Raw genomic sequence first — 24,396 nt, 5'->3', positions numbered from 1 at the left:
AGAACATTCATCCATTGCCTTTTACGATAACACTTTGTCTGTCCAAGTCTTTTTGGATAACGATTTCCAGACCGGATAAAAAAAGAGTCCTCTTTCTGTCACTACTCCTTAAAAAGGAACAGGAAACGGATCTCTGGCGTCTAGGGGCAGAGTCAACACCAGACGCGGAGACCGTTCCACATGCGGGTGAGAATGGCGTCCTTTAACTATCGCAAGCTGCGCTTCATTTTCGAGGTAAGAGCTGGCCCTTAACTGAAGTATTTTCCATTCCAAACAGCTCGGGACCAACGAGTCCCTTCCCCTGATGAAGTTGGAATCTCCTTTAAATAAGGTAAAGAATATATTAACGACACCTCGCCATGTTACCACCTCCAACTACCTGATTTTAACAAGCGTTTTTATAAATAGCGAACACGCAACAGGCAAATTTACTATGCATTTTTTGCCTATTAATCAAATTCGGTTTCTAATACAATGTAAACCACCACCAGCCCGTAAAAACGTACTTAGGCTTCACGTACCGCTACTAATATAAATCTCTGAAATGTGTATATATACCTCGAATAATTTAACAACTTCTCCTCCCTTTTATTAATGGGACAAGAGACACCAATAAGAACGTTCCCTTTTCTCGACCAAATGCGTAACAATGTGGGGTCACTGATTTACTATGTTATAACAACCTGTTATTCTTACTCTTTTTTACCAAAACATTCTGACAATGTGCACAGATTTTGCTCAAAATTGTAACGATAGTCACGATGGTCCACTATGACACCACTCCTTAAGATACAGTGTACAATAAATACACGAACATAAATAATTCCAAATAGGAGTTACCTTCTACAGTGCTGATTTAGTGCCCCCTAAACTGTATGTTATGTTTCTCTGTGTTTATTTTGTTCTACTGCAGGAAACTAGAACAAATTAATATCTGTGTGTTAAGAAAAACACTATTGATTACTACACAAGTAGTGTAAGTAAATAAACGTTACGTGTGCTTTGCTTGTTTGTCCTGATAAATTCTCCGTAGACCCGGCTGGGCACAGAAGGAGCAGAAACATGTCGACGTTGCTGATGATTCAAGTATAACGAGATTAAGTAACACGATCCCAAGTTATACCCACAAATTTTAATTACAAAATCTCACCTTTTTATAGTAAAGCTTTGTTGGTATTTTTTTGTATTTTAATAAATCACCTTCACTCACTCCTATTTTTCACGGGAGTTCTTTATTTCTCTGGACACTACTACACGAACCAGAGGTTACCTCAGGAAGAGGTAGGCATACAGCACTTTTGGACACCCAATGACTATGCCATAACGCGTATGTGGGGTGGAGAACAGATATACACCGCGCAAATAACATAGCGTTTATGAGGGTGATTCAATTTAACCTTCATTCACGTAGTTACAAGTGTCCATTCACATTTTGATTGCTTGATAGAATGAATTGGACCATAATTAACAAGTTGGTCAAAGTGAGGGCATTCACTAGTTTGTATTGGCCAAACCCCCCTCCCTTATTTCCTGAAGAGTATTAGAAGTATCCCAGATAAAAAGACTTGTCTCTCACCCCATGAAGTATGATTGGAAAGAGCAATGAGATAAGCCTACCTTCCTTCAGCTTCAGTGACTGAGGACATTGTCCTAGATTACTGCAAAGGTCTGGCTGGCATGGTCAGTTTAGCAACAGAATTAAATAAAGAAATTCAATGCCACCCACTTAACTCAGGAGTTTGAGTTATAATAAAGAAGAATTTCTGCAAAAATTGTTTTGAAGAAATCTGGAGACGCCCATTTCAAGTCATACTAGTGACTAACACCGCTGTGAAGTGTTCTGGATTCTTTCAGTGAATCCACACTGTTCACACGAGAAGATTGAAGGTGGTGGATGAAGAAGCGGTGACAATGACCACTGATTCACAGATTCAAGGTCGGGATCACAGCATGCATCCTGAGGGGGCTGAAGAAATTTGAGAACCTGCCAATTAATGTAAAGATGCTGGTGAAGGTACCATTAGCAGTGGTAAGATTCAATTTCAGGGTCAGAGTGATGTGCTGTTGGAAAGTCACAAGTGGTATCAAGAATTCGTTTCTGATAAGGGCATTAAAAAGCTCCAGTTGAACATTTGATTTTTGAGAACCCCCCAGAGGAAGAAAACGGTTCACAGTGAGTTGAGTTGTTGATGCTGATCAAAACTCAAGGTCATTGGTTAGTGGAGAAGATTTACCACAGTCACAAGTGAAGATGCAAGAGTAGAAACAACAAAACCAGTAAAGATAACCTGCAAAAAAAGCATTGGCAGAATGAAAGACTAGAGTGGATCAAAGAAAAACCTTAAGTAATTTAAATTGAATCAAAGAACAGTGAAAGTGAATCACCAGTTGCTAAAAGACCAGCAGAATGCGTACTCCAAACAAAGCATGCTTAATCGAAGTGGGCATATCTAACATCTGTGCCAGAAGAAGAAGGCAAAGGGGAAGAAGAAAAAGCGAAGAAGATCATGAACAAGAAGATTCGGGTACAGAGATATACAGTCCAATACATTGTGGCCAATCCATTTTTGAAAACGGAGAAGAACCACCTTGAAATTTGGGAGAAAAATCTGACAGTGATGAAATTAGTTGCACCTTTGAAAAAGAATCCAGTTGAAGAAAAAAGTTTCAGAATGTGAACAGTATGAAGATTTTGCACTAATTTTAGTTTTTTGGTTATTACATTTCAATAATCATTCAATCAATCAATGAAGGATTTACAAAGCATGGCAAATTGCCTGTGAGGGTCTCAAGGAGCAGGAGTTTCTTACTGCTTTTTAAAAATATTTTAACAAGGGAAAAGCAAGGAGATGGCACTTAAGAATTGGGAAAAGCAAGGAGAAAGCAGTGAAAACGAGGGGAAAACAAGGAGAAGGCACTTAAATACAGGGAAAAAGCAAGGAGAAGAAAGGGGCATGAACAATGCAGCAGCATGGGGAGACATGGGCCTGAGATCTTCGTAATGGGGTCGCTGTGCAAGAAGAAAAAAAGAAGAAAAGTTCTATTATAGTTTTAAAGAACATATTTGTTGTTTTTCGGACATTTCTTTTTGATCTCAATAGAACTTGCATATAGCAGATGTTTCGAAATTATTGGCTTTATTACCTTAATAGTAATTCTAATTATCTTAGTTGATTTATGGCTATACCTCCGTTATCCAGTGTGATATGGCTCTACAGAAATTGAGTTAACTACACTACGTAATGATGATGGATCTAAAACACTGATACATAGAAGAAGGCTTAGCTAGAGGATGCAATGATAATATCAATGTTAAAATGTTGTGTGAGTATACGGATGTAATGGGGGTCAAGGATTGTTTAGTGTGCACCTTCCTCTTCTGGAGGTGAAGGAGAAGCACCTAGAGCTTCCAATAACCTATGTTCTGGCTTGCAATGTGTTAGAATTTTTAATAAACACAAGTTTCTATAACCTTATCTGTCGCATTTTAATGTTATGCTGGAAAATCTTATTTTTTAAAGATGCTACAGATGGGTTCAAATAGAGTACAGTAGCACAAATTAACTATAATGGTAATACAACTAAAGAGGAGTGTGTGCATTCTAAGTAAAGAAGAATATGCGTAAGTAATTAGGTTTTCAAATTGACATCCAAGATTGAGAATAAGGCTGATAGCAAAGGTGAGTTGTAAGTGCTGTGGTGTGAGCCTACATAAATTAGGTGAATTGTGAAAGAAGTTATGTTGTTAGGAAGAATGTCTTTGTGACTGAAGACTAAGCATGGGCGTAAAATCCGTTCCGCTCGCGGAATTTGCGGATTTTTGGCAAATTCGCAATCCGCGAACTCTCGCAAATTTGCCAAAAATTCGAAAATTCGCACGCAGCGGATTTTTTTGCTTGGTGATACAATATTGCGGCACGCGGCGTTCACTTATTTATTTATTTATTTATAGTATTTCTAAAGCGCTCTGCAACCCTACGGGCATCCTGGCACTGCATGAATATAGTTGAAAACGCTGTGCATCCTGAGTAGAAGGTGGTCCTTTGTTTCTGGTCGGTTAAATTTTAGGGAACAGCCATGTTTTAACTTTTTTCCTAAAAGCCATCAGTTCATCTATTTTCCTGATGGCAATAGGCAATCTATTCCACGGACGAGCTGCCGATATACTGAAGGCTCTGCCACCATAGGTGGCTTTCCTGATCCTGGGTATGCTAATGAGGTTAGTGAAGTAGGATCAGAGAGTCCGAGTGGGTTCATACCACTTGAATTTGTTTAGTAGTGGTAGGGGACCTATCCCATGCACTGCCTTGAAGACGGTGCATAGGGATTTGAAGAGGATTCTCTGGTGTATAGGCAGCCAGTGTAGTTCTGCCAGTGCAAGAGTGGTGGAGGATCTTCGTCCTCGGGAGAGTGCCATTTTTGCTGCTGCCGCCTGGACGCTCTGAAGTCTGGAAATCAGGTAGGCAGGTGAATCCAGTAACAGGGCATTGCAGTAATCCAGGCGGCTGAGAATGGTGCTCCTCACTACGGTGGCTCTAACTTGTACTGGTAAAAGGGGGAGCAGCTTTCTAAGTCCTCGCATTAAAGCAAAGCAGCTGCTTACCTGCTTGTTGACATTGGTCTCCAAACTCAAACTTTCATTGAAACTGACTCCTAGGTTCCTCACTGATTTTACTGGGACTAGTGGCTCTCCTGACTCCAGAGGCCAGAAGTTGACGGGCAGGATTCTTGTGATTCTACCCACCTTACAGTGCAATATTTTGTTTTTTTCACTATTGAACTGTAGTGAATTCTTCTTTAGCCAGGATGTCATTTCCATCATGCAAGTATGGAAGGTCTTGAGTGAGTCTACATGGGCACCATCAAGAGAAATCATCAACTGCGTGTCATCCGCATAGTTGATCACGCTAATGCCGTGAGCCTTGATGATGCCCATCAGGGGTTGCATGTATACATTGAAAAGTATCGGACTGATTGCAGATCCCTGTGGGACTCCATATGGTACTGTGGCAAATTCCGACTGGTATGGAGGTAGTGCTACTGCCTGCCGCCTGTCCGTCAAATAGGACTGGAACCAGTCAAGCACAACTCCCCCAACTCCAATGCTCTTCAGACTTGTCAGCAGGATATCATGGCTCACCGTATCGAATGCGGCGGACAGGTCCAGCAAAATTAGGATTGCTGATTCTCCCCTGTCCGCCCTCATTCGCAGGTCGTCCAGTACCGTCAGTAAAGCAGACTCGGTTTCATGAGCTGGTCTGAAGCCGAATTGCTCCTCCTCCAGGATGTTATTAGTTTCCAGGAAGAGGGACAATGATCTGCGGACTATCGGTTCCATGATTTTAATTGGGTATGGCAAGAGCGAAATTGGTCAGTAGTTTTTATGGCAGTTGGGGCCAGGTTTGATTTCTTCAGAAGGGGGGTGACAATTGCCAATTTCCAATCTTTTGGTACCATACCTGTGTTAAGAGATTGAATGCACAGTTGTCGGAATACTGGGAAGAGTTCATCCCTGAACTCCTTTACTTTTTTGTGAGGTAAAGGGTCCAAAGGGGACCCTGATGTTATGTTAAGGGCTGTTTGTTCGAATTCTTGTTGAGACGGAGTCTCAAAAGTCTCCTGGATAGCCTTTGGTGTGGGGTGTCTTATATATCCCTCGTTATTCTCCCCATTCTTGGTGTTACTGTTAAGCTGCGCTGGAAGGGGGGGGGGATCCTTCATGCCCTTAATGATCTTAGTCATTGTTTCCTGGAAGAAGAGCGCCAGACCGTCACATAGTTCCTGTGAGGGTTTGATTTGGCTATTAGCGCATTCAGGATGGGAAAGTTCTTTAATTATCCTGAAGGTGTCACGTGATTTGTTGGAACTATGTAAGACTAGGTCTGCATAATAGTTTGCTTTGGCTATGATGATCTCTTTTTTGTATTGCACGATTGTCTGCCTCCAGAGCAGTCTCTCCTGCTCTGAGTAGTTTTCACTCCAATACCTCTCCACCTTTTAACAGGCGTTTTTCAACTTTTTCAATTTATCTGAGTACCAGGGCGCAGAGGAGGTGATAGTTCGTAGAAATATAGTTTTCTAGATTTAAAGAGTCTCCCACTTGAAGGAGGTCAGACTTCCCTTCCTCTTTCCTTTTTAGCAGACTCTTCCAGTCGTGGCCAGTGAAGGTTCTAGTCTGTGTGATTGCTGGTCCTGAGTTAGTATTGTTCCCATAATAATAAGATCCTCTGCGGCAAATATTAAATCCAGCACATTTCCTTCCTTGTGTGTGGGGGTAGTTATCCACTGTTTTAATCCTAAACTGGTACAGGATTGTGTAATATTATGGAAGGCCGAGTCAAGTTGGCCGTTGGTCCACAGGTTAAAATCTCCCAGTACCAGCAGTCTGCTGTGTGAGATTGACAGATTATTAATGACGGTGATCAGTTCCTGCTGTTGCGTTATATTAATATGCCCCGGAGTCCTATAGCAGATTAGGCTCGTAAGGCAATGGCCCGAGTCATGTCTGATCAGTACCCCGAGAATTTCAGCGCATGTGATCATATTAATCTCCAGCGTTATAATATTTAAGTCTTGCCTGAAGATGATTCCTGTTCCTTCCCCTCTTCCCAGAATCCTGGGTTTATGGATAATCTTATATCCACTCGAGCACGCCGGTCCCAGCTCTGACTCTAGCCCAGCCACCGTCCATGTTTCGGTCAGAAACAGAATGTCCAAATTATTGGACTCGATCAAAAGCTGTATTTCGGTGGAGTGTTTAATAGCCCACTCAATAACTCTCTCTTACGTGTGTGTCTCTGTTCTAGGTCCTTTAATGGGATATGCTTGTTTCCAGAGGTCAGATGAGTTTTCAGTAGCGATTCAAGTGGGAGGGGGTTAATATGCGGCAGGTACATTGAACAGTTTGGGCAGGTATCTTTGTTCTTAGATGTTATATTGGGGGCTAGGCGTGGGCAAGTTGCTCTATCAGCCAGTGGATCCAGTATCAGCAATACTTCCCTACTATATCTATGGGCTTCAGTGTCCGGAATAGGTCGGGCAAGGGGGGTAGCCCTAAGCCCGGACTCGGCACGGACGAGCGCAGACGAGCTTGCCTTAAGAGCGCCTTCGGAGCGCAATTGTCGCGCCCTCTGCTCTCGTCAGCTGCGCTTCCGGTGAGAGCACATTCTTTATGGAAATTGAGTAGATGTGAAAAGAGGGGGCGTGGTCAGCACAAGTGGGCATGTCCCGCGATTCCGGCTATGGCGTCCAGCCGAGAATGCACCCGCCCGCGACAGCTCTCAGTCCGCTGTGCAGGGATGTCTGTGCTCAGGGGACCCAAATGGCAGTGAGTCTTAGTTTTTAAAAATACGGTGTCACAAGAACGAAATAAACACAATATCACAAGTTAAAATGCCAGCTATTCCTCCTCCCGGCTGTGCCTCAGGAGGTTTCCAACTACAAGCGCCACGCTCGCAGTCAGCGCGCGCTTTATAACTAATGAGGGGGCGTGGTCAGCACAAGTGGGCATGTCCCGCGGTTCCGGCTATGGCGTCCTTACCGTCATTCAGCGTTTGCAGAGTCGTTTTTCTCCATTTTTTGCTTGTGCTGTGCCATTTTGGATCTTGCTGCGGGATCCTGTTGGAGTTTGTCGACCGCGATTGCGTCATCGCGGCTTGCCACCTTGCACAGCGAGAGTTTGTCAACGCGAGTACGCCGTGATCACGCCTCGCGGGAGTTCGCAATTGCGAACACGTAGATGCGGCGGGCAGCAACAATCTCGCACTCGCAAAATTGCAAAATTTGCAATTCAGCACAAGAAATCGACCAGCAAGCAGCATAAACCTTCTGAAAATGATGATTTTTATCAGAATAACTCCTCAGGTTGACATTTTCCTGCACTTTTTTTTGCAAGGAGTCCATTTTGGGGGGGGTGGGAGGAAGGAAGTGCCCCACAGTCTCCAACTTCCTCTTCCTGTCCAGCAGGCTCCCACCAGTGCTTTGTTCATGTCCTGGTCACTTTGATTTGGATCTTGACCTGGAAGGATTACTTTTTGTGGATGCTGCTGGATATTTGGATTTGAGGCCTTTTTGACTTTCTTTGGATCACTTTTGGATTAGAAATTTCACAAGTAAGTTTGTTTGGGGCATTACAGTTGCTGCAACTACAATTTTGGAATGTTCGATTTTTGGGCTGTTGTTGGGGCCTTTTGCCCAGGGGTACTCAGTGGTGCATGGACAGAGTTTTTCTGTGGGGTCTCTTTAATGTAAACATCATGGAGGGCATGGATGGCATTGGATTGTGGTGATTTTTGTGTGTTTTTCGATTTTTGGGCTGTTGTTGGGGCCTTTTGCCCAGGGGTACTCTGTGGTGCATGGGCCTAGTCTTTCTATGGGATGTCTTGAATTTGAAAATGATTGAGGGCATGGATGGCATTGGATTGTTGTGATTTTTGTGTGTTTTTTCGATTTTTTGGGCTGTTGATGGGGCCTGTCCATGTGGGTGGGGGCCATTTTGAGGACTGGTACAGGCATGGCCTGGCCATGTGGTGGGGGTCTAGGGGCCATTTTGAAGCCAGACAGTGTGCTTTGTTGTGCCATAGGCCTGCACCCAGTCTGCCATGCTTTCATCCATTATGCCCATGGATACTCTGTGGGGCATGGGCCTAGTCTTTCTGTGGGGTGTCTTGAATTTGAACATGATTGAGGGCATGGATGGCATTGGATTGTGATGATTTGTGTGAGTTTTTCGATTTTTGGGCTGTTGTTGGGGCCTTTTGCCCAGGGGTACTCTGTGGTGCATGGGCCTAGTCTTTCTGTGGGGTGTCTTGAATTTGAACATGATTGAGGGCATGGATGGCATTGGAGTGTGGTGATTTTTGTGTGTTTTTCGATTTTTGGGCTGTTGTTGGGGCCTTTTGCCCAGGGGTACTATGTGGTGCATGGGCCTAGTCTTTCTGTGGGGTGTCTTGAATTTGAACATGATTGAGGGCATGGATGGCATTGGATTTTTGTGATTTTTGTGTGTTTTTTCGATTTTTTAGAGTATTGATGGGGCCTGTCCATGTGGGTGGGGGCCATTTTGAGGACTGGTACAGGCAGGGCCTGGCCATGTGGTGGGGGTCTAGGGGCCATTTTGAAGCCAGGCAGTGTGCTTTGTTGTGCCATAGGCCTGCACCCAGTCTGCCATGCTTTCATCCATTATGCCCAGGGTTACTCTGTCAGTGGTGCATTTTATTGGTCTTTCCATTTTGGGGGGTGGGTATAATAAAAATGCTTACTTGCAAACTATTAATTGAAGCGCTACATATGCAACATGCATTTAACTGATGTTCCTCTGGCTTTGTTTGCTTTTAGGTGCAGAAAGACGAATCATCAGCCTCATCGTTCCTCATCAGTGCCAGGAACAAGTCCTGCTGCGGTGTGTGCAGCACAACGTCACGTGTGGCCACAGACAACTCGGCAACTTGTGCAACTGCAGTCTGCTGTTCTGACATCTGAAGAAGATGGCCCCAAAAAAAGTTGCCCATAGCTCCTCTAGCAAGAAAGTTGCCAGTAAGGAGCAGAAGAAGCAAGTGGCGCCACTTACCAAGGAGACTGGTGTGCCGAGCGCCGCATTTTTTGGGGAAAAAAAGTACGCCATCAGCAGCAGCGGGGTCTGCTGGGGACCAAGCTGGGAGCAGCACCCCCGCTCCATTGGGCTCAGTGCCACCACTACCACGCCAACTTAAGTCCAAGCCCTTGAGTGCTGCAGAGGCAGCCAGTCTAGTTGTTCAATCACCATCGACCAGTGATGTTGGCTCATCGCAAGAAAGTAGCAGCATCCCTCAATCAACACAGGTTGTTGTAACTCATCTGACGAGTGTTCAACCACCACAGCCGCAAGAACAACCACATGTGCAAGTACAAGCCAAAGTACATGTGGAAGGAGGGGCAGTGCAAGGAGATGCGCAAGCAGAGGTGCATGGAGCGGCACAAGTGCCCACAATAGTTGTTCCTCCCGAAGTAGGGGCACATCAGGAAATCGACATTCAAGCCGAGGTATCATTCGAGGAAGCCACTCCTCCTGATCATTCATTGTCTTCCAGATCCCTAGCAAGGAAAAGATCAAGGATGGTGTCTACATCTTTTTCAAGCCCCCTTCCTTCTGATGATATGGATGAAAATTAGGAACCACCACAGCCGTCTGAGAGTGAGGCACACCATGATCTGACAAAGGTAGCTAAGCGTAAAAGGAAGATCCCCGAAAGTCTCGTACTTGTGGAGTGTGATGATGACGCTGAACAAGAAGTGGCATATACTCCTGCTGATGAAGACTCTCACGACGACGACGCAGTCATCATACACATCACTCCAGCCTCAGCGGGCATGCAGCAAACAGACATTTTTACCCTAGCCCGAAATGCTGCTGAGCGTGATGTTGTCGATGTGGCAATGGGACCACCACCAATGCAGTTAACTAGTACACCACCACCTACCGCTTCCATATTTTCACGCCAGAAGGGACCTTCATCCACCTCGACCTCCATTTCCTCAGTTAGTGGTGCTGCAAGTGCACAACGTAGTAAAGTTCGGCAACACACATCCTCCACTTCATCTGGCATTAGCATTCCCAGTATCGCCTCCTCCGCCCCCCACAGACATTTGAAGTCCGCAGTTTGGGACTTCTTTAGTGTTAGCCCAACAAGGAAAAACATAGCCATTTGTACCATTTGTAAGCTTCGAGTTAGTCGTTGTAAGCTTGGTACCAACTATGGTACCGGAGGCCAGAGAGGTCACCTTGAGAGACAGCACACTGTCAAATGGCATGCGCACCTAAAGGAGATCAAGGAAGCCCGATTTGCAAGTCAACAAACTGTATCCGTTGATGTTTCATCTGATGAGGATGAAGAGGAAGAAGCGTCAAACATTTCTTCACTTACACCCAGTACCCCTGTAAGCAGCACACCCCCTGCAAGATATACGAGCCACACTAAGAGTGTGGGAGAGAGTGAGACACCAATGCGAAAAATTTCATCATCACCGAGCGTAACTGGGTCGAAGAAGTCATCATCATCCCGTAAAATGGTCCAGCCCACCATTAGATGCATGTTGTTTTCAGATGCGCCATTTGAACGCAACCACCCAATGACGCGTCTGTATAACACTAAGCTGACTAAAATGCTAGCGCTGGACCTTCTCCCTTTTTCTTTTGTGGAAGGGGTTGGTTTTCTTGAATTAGTGGCAATGCTCTGCCCTAAATGGAAGGTTCCTAGATGGTTCTATTTTGCCAGAGTTGCGGTTCCAGCACTACATGAATATGTGCTGGAGGTGATTGGGGCAGCTTTGCAGAAGAGTGCTGTTCACACTATGCATCTGACAACAGACATGTGGACCAGCTGCCAAGCCGTTGATTACATGTGCATCACTGCACACTGGGTCTCTTTTTCAGGGGTTAAAGCAAAGCTAGACGCAGGTGTTGACCTGAACAACGTATTTAAAGCTGCTCGGAAACATGCAACACTAGCCATGTTTGCCATGTAGAAAAATCATACAGGAGAAAATATTTTGCAGGAGTTTAACACAAAGGTCTTTCAATGGCTGTCCCCAAGAAAACGCATGGTTGTTTATGTTTCCACAGATAATGGCGCCAATGTAGTTAAGGCCATGGATAAGAGTAACTATTTCAGAGTGCCGTGTTTGGCGCACTGTATAAACCTGGTTGTTAAAAAATTCTTGAGTGAAGAAAATCCAGTGTGTGAGTTACTGACCACCTGCCGAAGAATGTGCACACATTTCAACCATTCTTTTAAGGCCCGGAAGCAGCTGAGGTGCCTGCAACATGAACGTAAACTGCCAGTGAAAGCATTCATCCAGGAGGTGGTTACACGTTGGAACTCAACCTTCTACATGCTTGAGCGTCTGTTTGAGCAGTGTGCGGTAGTCAATCAGTATTTCTTTACACAGGGTGCAGCTATGAATAACCTGAGGATACAGGTGGAGCAATGGAAGCTAGTTAAAAGCCAAACAGACATGCTTCGTCCTTTTGAGGTCTTCACGCGTGCAGTCAGCAAGGAGGACTGTAATTTGGGAAAAGCTATCCCATTGTTACGCATGCTAGAGCACCAACTGAAGGCGGTGTCTTCTACGTTTCAAAATGATGAAGAAAAGGAACAAGCATTTGAGTGTACGGAGAAGTTATTACAGCACCTACTTTGCGATGAACGTCTTCAAAAGATCCACACAGAACAGCATTACATTTGTGCTACTATTCTGGATCCACGGTACAAAAAGGCACTGGCAGGCAGAGTATTCTTTCCTTTTGATGACGCAGAAGTTACAAAGTACAAACATTGGCTAGCTGTGGCAGCCAGGAGGTTTGAAAAAGAACGGCAGGAAATTGAAGGAAAAGGCAGTACATCAGCATCAGCAGGCCATCCGGAGTCAAAAGAATCCACTTCTGCATCTGTGGCAGAAGTGAGTGATTTTCCCTCTCAGCCGTTAAAGACACCAGCAACCGGATCATCTGCACCAGACACAACAGTAACATTGTGTGAAGAAGAGGATTGGCTAACTCAGCTTGGGTTTGCTTCTCAAAAGGTCCCAGCAAAAAGTAAGCAAAGCGGAGGAACCCTGGAGAACCTTGAGTCGATGGTGCAGGACTATCTGAATGACTCAACAGAGGTCTATGTTCATGATGACCCATTGGCATATTGGCATGGGAAAAGAGAAATGTGGCTAGAGATCACCAACCTGGCTATAAATTACTTGTCTTGCCCACTCGCAAGTGTGTCTTCTGAACGTGTTTTTAGTGATGCTGGTGGCATTGTAAATTGCAAAAGGACCCGCCTCTCGCCCAAAAATGTGGAGAGGTTAACAATGATCAAGATGAATCTGCACCTCATACCACCAGATTACATAATACGCGAATACACACAGGAGGAAGACGAGGAGTCCCCATTTTTGTAGTTTTGCTTTTTGGCTGTTTGGGGGTCTTCTACTTGTTTCGGCCTGGGTTGACAGGTCTGGGGCCATTGCTGGGAGGGTCTAATACCGGATAAAAGTAGTTTGGAGAAAATCGGAGCAGAAAAAGATTTTGCGCTTTTGATCACTTGCCTGTCTTTGGGGTGCTGTTTGGCGAGCTTTTAGGTTGTTGTGGGTGGGTTTTGGGGTCTGGAAGCACTGCTGGCACAGTCTAATGTTGATTGCATTTGTTTTTCAGGAAATCCATGGTGGAAAAGGGGAGTTAGGGCCTAGCTGCACAGCGTATTTGGACTGAATTGAAAGAAAGCCGAAAATATTCTAAGTATGAGATTTTCCATTTTTGCTTTTTTTGCCTGTATGGGGGTGTTCTGCTTTTTTGTGGGTGGGTTGGCAGGTCTTGGGGCATTGCTGGGAAGGTATAATACCGGATAAAAGTGGTTTGGAGAAAATCCATGCTGAAAAGCGTTTTGGCACATTAACTTAGGGATCGTTAGGGTTAGCACTAGCAGCAGGATTTCATGTGTTTCGGGGTGTTCAAGATTTTTGCAACTGAGTTCTGGGGTCTTAGAGCACTCGGGGGGTGTGTAACTTTGGTTGCAAGTGGTTTGAAGAAAATCCATGGTGGGAAAGGGGGGATTTGGCCTAGTTAAAGAAAGCGTTTGCCACTATTCTTAACTTAGGGCTCGTTAGGGTTAGCAGTCTTGTATTGCATGTGTTTGGGCAGGGGGCTGTTTGTGGGGGGGTTTGCGAGCCTTGGAGCGATGCTGGGTATGGATACTTTTGCTTGCTTGCAAGTGGTTTGAATACAATCCATGGTGGGTAAGGGGGGATTTTGGCCTACTTTACTTTCAAAGTACGTTTTGTCACCATTTTCTACTATTCAAGCAAGCCGGGCCGAAGACGGCTGTAATGCCAGAAACCGGTCCCCGGAAGCTTGTTTCCTTTCCAGTAAAAGAATTGGCTTGGTAGTTTGGTCTGCCCTGTTCCCATGATGCACTGGGCCAGGGACAGACTAATTTGCATATAGCCAGGTTCTGAGCTGGGATGGGGCAGTGAGCTAAAAAACGGTGATGGATCAAGCCCTGATCTGTTGACTGGGTACAAGTGTTCTGTTTAATTTAGATACTCTGTCCATCACCACCCCCTTTTCTGAATCGTTTTGTCCACCATAAGCGTGGAAGGGTATGATCAGACATGAGTCCCTTGCTCACTGCACCATCAGGATTCAAGCAAGCCGGGCCAAAGACGGCTGTAATGCCAGAAACCGGTCCCCGGAAGCTTGTTTCCTTTCCAGTAAAAGAATTGGCTTGGTAGTTTGGTCTGCCCTGTTCCCATGATGCACTGGGCCAGGGACAGACTAATTTGCATGTAGCCAGGTTCTGAGCTGGGATGGTGCAGTGAGCTAAAAAACGGTGATGGATCAAGCCCTGATCTGTTGACTGGGTACGAGTGTTCTGTTTAATTCAGATACTCTGTCCATCACCACCCCCTTTTCTGAATCGTTTTGTCCACCATAAGCGTGGAAGGGTATGCTCAGACATGAGTCCCTTGCTCACTGCACCATCAGGATTCAAGCAAGCCGGGCCAAAGACGGCTGTAATGCTAGAAACCGGTCCCCAGAACCTTGTTTCCTTTCCAGTAAAAGAATTGGCTTGGTAGTTTGGTCTGCCCTGTTCCCATGATGCACTGGGCCAGGGACAGACTAATTTGCATGTAGCCAGGTTCTGAGCTGGGATGGTGCAGTGAGCTAAAAAACGGTGATGGATCAAGCCCTGATCTGTTGACTGGGTACGCGTGTTCTGTTTAATTTAGATACTCTGTCCATCACCACCCCCTTTTCTGAATCGTTTTGTCCACCATAAGCTTTGAAGTGTATGCTCAGACATGAGTCCCTTGCTCACTGCACCATCAGGATTCAAGCAAGCCAGGCCGAAGACGGCTGTAATGCCAGTAACCGGTCCCCGGAAGCTTGTTTCCTTTTCAGTAAAATAATTGGCTTGGTAGTTTGGTCTGCCCTGTTCCCATGATGCACTGGGCCAGGGACAGACTAATTTGCATGTAGCCAGGTTCTGAGCTGGGATGGTGCAGTGAGCTAAAAAACAGTGATGGATCAAGCCCTGATCTGTTGACTTGGTACGAGTGTTCTGTTTAATTCAGATACTCTGTCCATCACCACCCTCTTTTCTGAATCGTTTTGTCCACCATAAGCGTGGAAGGGTATGCTCAGACAAGAGTCCCTTGCTCACTGCACCATCAGGATTCAAGCAATCCAGGCCAAAGACGGCTGTAATGCCAGAAACCGGCCCCCGGAAGCTTGTTTCCTTTCCAGTAAAAGAATTGGCTTGGTAGTTTGGTCTGCCCTGTTCCCATGATGCACTGGGCCAGGGACAGACTAATTTGCATGTAGCCAGGTTCTGAGCTGGGATGGTGCAGTGAGCTAAAAAATGGTCATGGATCAAGCCCTGATCTGTTGACTGGGTACGAGTGTTCTGTTTAATTCAGATACTCTGTCCATCACCACCCCCTTTTCTGAATCGTTTTGTCCACCATAAGCGTGGAAGGGTATGCTCAGACATGAGTCCCTTGCTCACTCCACCATCAGGATTCAAGCAAGCCGGGCCGAAGATGGCTTTAATGCCAGAAACCGGTCCCCGGAAGCTTGTTTCCTTTTCAGTAAAAGAATTGGCTTGGTAGTTTAGTCTGCCCTGTTCCCATGATGCACTGGGCCAGGGACAGACTAATTTGCATGTCGCCAGGTTCTGAGCTGGGATGGTTCAGTGAGCTAAAAAACTGGGATGGATCAAGCCCTGATCTGTTGACTGGGCACGAGTGTTCTGTTTAATTCAGATACTCTGTCCATCACCACCCCCTTTTCTGAATCGTTTTGTCCACCATAAGCGTGGAAGGGTATGCTCAGACATGAGTCACTTGCTCACTGCACCATCAGGATTCAAGCAAGCCGGGCCGAAGACAGCTGTAATGCCAAAAACCGGTGTCCCGAAGTTTGTTTCCTTTCCAGTAAAAGAATTGGCTTGGTAGTTTGGTCTTCCCTTTTCCCATGATGCACTGGGCCAGGGGCAGACTAATTTGCATGTAGCCAGGTTCTGAGCTGGGATGGTGCAGTGAGCTAAAAAACGGTGATGGATCAAGCTTTGATTTGTTGACTGGGTACGAGTGTTCTGTTTAATTCAGATACTCTGTCCATCACCACCCCCTATTCTAAATCGTTTTGTCCACCATAAGTGTGGAAGGGTATGCTCAGACATGAGTCCCTTGCTCACTGCACCATCAGGATTCAAGCAAGCCGGGCCGAAGACGGCTGTAATGCCAGACACCGGTCCCCGGAAGCTTGTTTACTTTCCAGTAAAAGAATTGGCTCGGTAGTTTGGTCTGCCTTGTTCCCATGATGCAGTGGGCCAGGGACAGACTAATTTGCATGTAGCCAGGTTCTGAGCTGGGATGGTGCAGTGAGCTAAAAAACGGTGATGGATCAAGCCCTGATCTGTTGACTGGCTATGAGTGTTCTGTTTAATTCAGATACTCTGACCATCACCACCCCCTTTTCTGAACCATTTTCTACTAGGCCTTGTTTTTGGAGATCTGATTGTGGGTCTTCTACATTTTTGCGACTGGGTTTAGTAAGGGTCTGGGAGCACTGCTGGGAAGGTCTAATTTTGTTCTAAAACACAGTTTACAGTACACCTAGCTTGAGGGGAAAGATCCTCTAAATTAATTCGCCCATACTTATTTATCCTTCAAAAGGAGACTCAGACAGAGGACGCACTTTCAAAAATATTGTACTGTCTATTAGGAAACTCAAAGTGTGACTTTTTGCACTACACATCGTAAATACCTTATATTTATTTGTCAGTGATGTTCTAATATCACTTCCTGTTTTTCCATCAATAATTACAGGCCGGGTTTCAGCCTGTGCAATGGGAAAAAAAGGATGAAGTCAGGCTTCACATTAGCGAGCCGCAATTGAGCATCCGCCAGGCAGGCAGTGGACAGGGTGTCTTCTGGTCACCAACATTGATGGACGGAGCGTCAGATGGAAGGGAGGAGTCCCGCTCTTAAGAGGAATGGTTGGATGCATGCAACTTACCAAATTCAACAGGACAACTACAACAACATACAGATACAGTATCCGTTCTTTTCTAATGATCTTTTAAGTAATGTTATTGTTGTGAACTTCTATGAGTGTGACTCTGCATTTCTTTGATCTCTGCTTCTAAATTCATCCCTACAGCCATTCTATAGGTTTTACTTCTGCTATTTTTTAAACCTAATTTAATGTAAGAAGTGTTTCTCTCAGTGCAGAGATAGGCAAGTGAAAACGCATAATTATTACTGCAGCCCTGTACTGTCGCATTCTTTCATTTACGGTTGTCGAAAGTACTACTTACTTTTCAGTAACCATGCATGCAGAAGTGCATGCACTACCTTTATGTCACTTAAAAGATTCATGGTTAGCTTTGTACCCAAAGATTTGTTTATCTTCAATTATTGTTTGTCCATGCTGTGCTTTTTTTTCTTCTCTCAACAAAACTTTCCCAAAAACCCCCATTCCCATCCATTTTCCAAACCCTAACCCTCTTCCCCCGGGCTGTGTGGTTTTGATTGATGTGTGACTAAATGACAGCAATAATTCCACACACTTGCTGGGGAGGATAAGGTCATATCAGCAGGCTGGTGAAGTAATCCGAGGATATATTCTTACTCAGCTTGACACTGAGTCACTATTGGCAAATGAAAGCAGATTTTCATGTGCGCCATCAACTTGATTCGTCATCAAGAACATCCTCCTCCTAGACGTGGCAAATTATTATGCTGCTGTGTCCTTCACCTTCAGTACTATTTCTTGTAGTAGTAGCCAATGTCAAAGAAATTCAATGCAAGTACTAGTTATACTTTCAATACTTTACCATTTGTTAGGCTACATTGTGGCACTGTTCTAGTGTACTGTCACCTGCTATATTCTCTCTTGTACCGTTCTAATGCTACGGTAAGGACAAACAAGGTTTCATTTTCTTTTTTTTCAGATGCTGCAACTGCCACTGTGTAACACCACAAGTACCACCTCAATGATGACATTTCATCCGCCCAGGAGTGCCAACCTTAATCGCCATTTCCCGTGCAGCCAGCCCTGTGCCTAGCCCTATTTCCAAACACAAATTACAGGTAAGATAAGCGTTTGGGGGGAGGTAGTATAATGGAGTATTAGGAGAGACGAGAGACTGACGGTCCTAGGACTATTGAATTCACGTACTCTGTGACAGGCACTTAGTTTTGAAAACATTTGGGCAATTACTAGTACTTACTCAACTTGAATCAAGATGCCACTTAAGTTTCAGGAAAACAAACGTACTGTTAAACCCCCACCCACCAGCCTCAAAAGCAGTAAAAAACACATATGCTAAGATAAAGTTTAAAGTATATTTATATATCCCTAACATAAATAATCTCCCGCAAGACCCAACTCACCCCCCCTCCCGAACCCCAACGAATGTCCGTGAAAACAAAGTCCAAAAAAGTAGAAAACCCATCTCCCAATTCCCACCCCCCCCCAGAAGTCTTTAAAAAAGGGGCAAGGGACAGTCTCCTCCTACTGCTGGCTGCTGTTGACTTTTCGGGCCAGGTCGGCATGCTCCTTGCGGAGGGTCTCGAGCAGGGTTTTGGTGTTGAGGAGCTCCTGCTCGAGGTGGGACACCCTGAGGGAAAGGCGCTACATCCTTTTTTTGCAACTGCTGTGGGGTGCAGCTGATTTCTTTGCTGCTCGGCGGTGGCGAGTGGCTGTGGTACCCGGGCTCCGTACCGCTGGAGACCTGCTGCGCTGACTGGCTGACCCAGGGAGCACGGAGGAGGATGCAGGTGTTGCAGTGGATATTGTCGACGGACTCTGCGTGTCCTCCTCCTCCTGGGCCACCAGCTGCCGATATTCGGCGACAGTGGCCGCCAGCCTCCGTTGCTGGGCCCTTTTAGCCAGCTCCTTCCATGTTGGTTTGGAAGGAGCATCTATATGAAGAAATAAAGACATAGTCTGTAACCATTGCTCTTTAAGATTAGCACAAAATGATTCAGCATAAAGTTGTTTCACAGTAGAACTAGCAACTTGCAAGCGCAGTACATGACTATTGTGGCCAGTATCTATCTAACCTCCCACTTCTTCATCCTTGCTCTAACATTAGTGGAAGTTTAAGGAATCAATTCTATGAGCACTATGAACTCACTCCATTAGAGCCGACTATGACAGTACACCTGTCTTATTCTTCTTCTCTCTTGTTTAGCAAAATTGGTACGTTAACTTCTGCAAGCCGGCATAATGCCAGCGCAGTCAACTTGCACCCGAGAAAAAAACAGATGCCCACCATGATGAGTGAGACAGACTTGCGCTACTGTACCAGTCCAGTACATGCAGGTGGTGATGCTCTTACTTTTCTATTATGGGTGGCAGTGAGAATACTCTGTTACAAGGGCTACTGCTTAATTAATTTAACTTTCACCCTACAGTGCCAATGAGTACTAGAAAAGGAAAATGAAGAAGATAATTAATCTGATTATCTATCACTGCACATGGTATGTATTTGCTTACATATGGGATGACTTTAGGTGCTTTGCTTTTTATTGAGTGAACAGTGATACATCCACACACGAATGACCGAGTTCTAATAAACTTATTAACAGAGGTAGTGAGTTGCCATCGTAATAGCCGGATATATGCTGTGCTTGCAATACAAACTACTGCTCCTATTCATGGTAGTATTCGGACAAAATAACAACTTCTTTTCCTTGCCTTTCCTACACTGGGACGGACATGCAGGTGCTGTGTTACATGCTCTTCAAAGTAACACTTAGTTCTTCCAGTGACCGTCTACTCTCGCTAGATACACATATGCTATCTAAGAGTCAGATAGTACCATGATCCAGGCATCCATCCATTTAAACTATATGTCAATCATTCTTCTTCATGTCTCTCATCTGGACAAACCTTACGTTTTCTCACGGGGAGTACACTATGCAGTCTGCAATCTCAATAAGTAAGGAATATAAGAGCTTACCACTGCCCGCCACTGCCGTTGCAACCCGCACAGCAGTTTTGTCCGGCACTTGCACCGCCTCCTCCCCAGAAGTCTCCTCCTCCACCTCCGTGCTGGGCCCAGCACCAGATGTTCCACCTACAAAGTACATGTAAGAATGTTAGATGTCATAGACATACACCACTCACTAGTATTTTGTCGAGGAATGAAGAAATGTGAATACAGAAACCAATCTAATAATTTGTGACTGTCTACTCTAAAGTAAAAATGTCCCTTTTTCCAGGGAAGGGTGTTGTCTTGCTGCATTTTTTGGCACAACTGATGAATGCTTGCTTTTTAACACGCACCATTTTTCTCATAACAGACAGAAGCTTCACTTCTAAGAACAAATCATCATCACTAGGACGGAGTGACCAACGATTCAGCACCAAAAAGAAAAATTAAAATTCAAACCAGGTGAGGGCTCGGCTTGCCCACAAAAAATGTGTGAAATAAATCACTAAGCACTTTTCCATTTTTAATCAACCGTTTATGTTTTATAACAAGCTTGATTATAATAAATATTTTTACTTTTAATAAAGCTTTAAAACTTAAATAGACCCTGTGGTTTTTGTTCAAGAGTGAATGAGCAAAAGGTTTTGCAATTTGCAAACATGAGTCCGTGCCTCTGACACTTCTGGACTCTGACTCCGTACTCTTGTCCTGCGTTGGATAATCATCATTCGGGATCAATCATCGATGAATTCGGGAGCTACATGACTCTGCCCACACTATCTAGTCAGTAAGGAGATTGGGGGTTCTTCAAAGTCTGATATCACTGAGGTATGTGGAAAGTCTACCTGCACCTATTATAATTGATAAACAATGCACTATTTAGTGTCCATAGTTCTGTTTGTGCAGATTTGTCCCTGCAACAGTAGTAGTATGGATTGTCCTCCTATCCAAACCAAAAGTAAAGTAGTATCTTATTCTTTCTTGGTGGTCATTCACCTTTTTATTGTTGGTAATTGTCAAAGCATAAACATTTAGAAGACTTGAAAAGACATTATGGACAATCCCAGAGGACTGCACTCAGTGCATAGAGCTAATGCTGACTAGAATGGGAGTTTCGTTTAACACCTTTTGCCAAATATGCAATCTTAGTTAGCTACACTGACAGACTAATAAGAATAATCTAGTAATACCACAGGGAGTCATAGTAGAGGTAGGATAAGAATTTAGATACAGTCTACAAGAAGATCAAAGACGATTTAGAAAAATTTGAATGAGGAACGCTAGGAAACAATAGATACTCTATATTAAAATTAAAACTTACCGGGGCCAGCAAAGGAGCCCTCGCCTGACCGATCCTGGCCTTGAACAGCAGCAGCAGCCGATAACCCCTCCTCCTTTGTCCTCTTGCCCCTTGGGGGAGCTGATGTACAACATGAAAGAAAGAAAGACCCGAAAACATGGATGATTGTTGTCAACCAAATCAACATTTCAAAAGAACAATAACAAAATATTTTGGCGAAATAGCAAATAGACAACTATTCCACAGGATATATTGACCTATCTCATGTGGTTTACTACGATATTAGTATTGCTTGATTTGCGGACCGTCGACTTGGAAAGATATGTAACTCACTAAACAAACTACTAAAAAGGTTCGCCTAGGACTGGCAGGCAGCAGTCCGCAGCACGCGAAGTGACAGACAAACTCCATCGTGATTGCAGATCAGCGACAACACTAAAAAGTTTCCTACTACAAAAACCAGTCATTAAAATACTCAAACTATCAATCCACCACCACTATTTCTTCTTATTGCCAGGTGTACAAAGGAAGGACTGGACTTTAGTCTGTAGGGGCAGATTTACAAGCCCCTTGCGGCTCTTTTGCTCTATTGTTGCATGACTTTTGTGACGCAGCGGCAGAACAAAAGAGGCGCCATGGTGCGGCGTATATTAACAACGTGACGCATATGGGAGATGCATCACGTTGTATAGCCCTGCGCCATCAGGGGGCGTTCCGGCGCAAGGGAGGGCTTTCTTGCGCAGGAACGCATCCTAAAAGTGGCTGAGGGAAATCTACAAGATTTCAATCAGTCACTTTTAGGACAATGATACGTGACTCAAACCCTGCTTGAAGTAGACGTATGGCTTGACGCAGCATTGGGGAGATAGGGCACCCCGGAGCATTGCTGGAGTTGCACCATCGTTGCGACGCAACTCCAGCAATGCGCCGCCTTTACGGCACAGATGCGTAACGCTTCGGTGACGTTTTGGGCCCATGGTGCGCCACATTGTAAATACGACACACCATGGGTGGTGGCGGCGTGGTGCACAATTGCTGGCGCATCCCTGCTACTTTGCAGGGATGCGCTGGTAATTGAAAATTTGACCCTTAGTGTCTAGCATTACGCAGTTCTTTAAACTACACTCATACATAATTTCTTAGGCCAATGAAATGAACACAAAATCGAAAACAAATAAGCATAGTAGCAACGCTACTGAGAAGGAGAGCAGTGCACCTGAAATGCACAGAAGATTTTGAAATATAATTTACCTACAATGTCATCGGCAGCGCTTTTGCTCTTGGTAAAAAACTAAAATTTGCAATATAATAACACACAGAGCAGGAGAAAACAGAGTAGTGAAGAAATAGCTACTACTACTCACCAAGCCCGGAGATCTCGAGGCCAAGCAGGTCGACCAAGTCGCGCTCCCGCTCCAGGAGATCCGTCCAAAGGTGGGTGGTCTGGTTGTATGTGCGCCGGACCCGAGAGTGTTGATACATGGCCCGGCACACCTTCTCCCACCACTACCGGCGCTCCCGGGTCCCGTAGCCGCTAGCGATCTTGCCGCCTGCCATGATGGTCCTGGGGAGGTGGCGCTGGACATAAATTACTAATGTGGCCACCTCCTCTGCGCAAAAGATCTCCTGGGTTTTAATTTGCTCCCCCCTCAAACGCCCACACAGGAGCCGGGCACGGGGTGCGGGACCCTTTCCCTTCTCAGGCTGCTTCCCGGCTCCCTTTACCATGGTCTGGGCAGAAAGGAAGGTAAATAAGAAATAAGAAATAGAATAGAGAAGAAGAAAAGAAAATAGTTTAAAAAAGTAGTTTAAAATTAAAAGTAGCAGAAAACACAAAAATATAGAGCTAGAAAAATAGAGGGATAGATAATAAGTAAAATAGATTAAAAAAAACTTCAAACAAGCAAAGGATGGCAGAGATTGACAGAGGATACAGAAAGCATGCCCAGAACCATAGCAATGAATAAAAAACAAGATGGCCGCTCCCGTTCACGACCGCGTGGGTAAGTTCGCGCGAGATTTCCCTCGCGATCACACGCGAACTTGTACTAGCGAGCCGCACACTTTGCGAGATTACACATAGCGTCCGGAAACGAAAATACGTCACGCAAACAAGATGGCCGCACCCATGTACGACTGCGAGGGTAACATTGCCTCGTTGCGCTACCAGCGGCTCGCTGAAACGCACAAAACCACGTGAACTAACACGCCGCAAAAAAACAAATCGCATCTGCGCACAAATTCACGGCTTCCGAATTCGATCTCGCACAGATTCGAGCCCCGCGAATCCCGCGAAATTGCAGAAAAACGATTTTTGCAAAACTGAAAGCACTCAGCAGGTGCAAAAGTTCAAGCTCATCATTAGTAACCATTCCCTGTAGTGCTTCCTGAGGGCCCCCTCCAGAGTTCAGTTGCCTACTTGCAACTATTCTATGACCCTGGTCTGACCCTCACAGCAGGCTCAGAGAATAGCTACTAGTAGGCCACAAAGGTCCTGTGAAAAAAAAATTGCACTGCAACAGAAAGCAATTACAGATAAGGAAGCAGATGCCAGACTGGAAGTTCAAATTCAGTGACACATTAATCAACCCCAAATTAATTCATGTCAGTTGAAGCAGGGCAGGTGTGCTTTTCCCCCATAATCTACAGTGATGAACCAGAGGGTGGCAGTGATGTACCAGAAGGTGGCATGGGTGAACCAGAGGGTGGCAGTGGTGAAACAGAGGGTGCTGTGATGAACCAGACGTAGAAACAACATATTCGCGACCGCTGCGACCCGACAAGTAAGTTCGCGTTTGTGAACTGGTACAAAACCCTTGCGAACTGGCAGAAACCCTTGCGAACACACAAAAAAGAAAAAATCCGCAAATTTGCGAGAGTTCGCTGATTTTGCGGATTGCGAATTCGTGAATACGCAAATTCGCGAACCGCAAATTTGCAAAATTGGCCCATACTTACTGAAGACCACATTTTGAGAGGATTTTATTATGTGTGTGACAAGACTGCTTATTTCAACCTGCTACATAATTCTGTGTGTTTGTGCTGTCTTGTTTTAGTGTTTCCTAGAGTTTATCATATGAATGTAATGAAGGAGCCTGTTGAGTTGAGAGATCTGTTTCAGAT

Source organism: Lissotriton vulgaris, chromosome 4_1, assembly GCF_964263255.1.
Source record: "Lissotriton vulgaris chromosome 4_1, aLisVul1.2, whole genome shotgun sequence".
Taxonomy (NCBI): Eukaryota; Metazoa; Chordata; class Amphibia; order Caudata; family Salamandridae; genus Lissotriton; species Lissotriton vulgaris.
The sequence above is the reverse complement of the archived record's forward strand: the minus strand, read 5'-3'. Positions refer to the sequence as shown.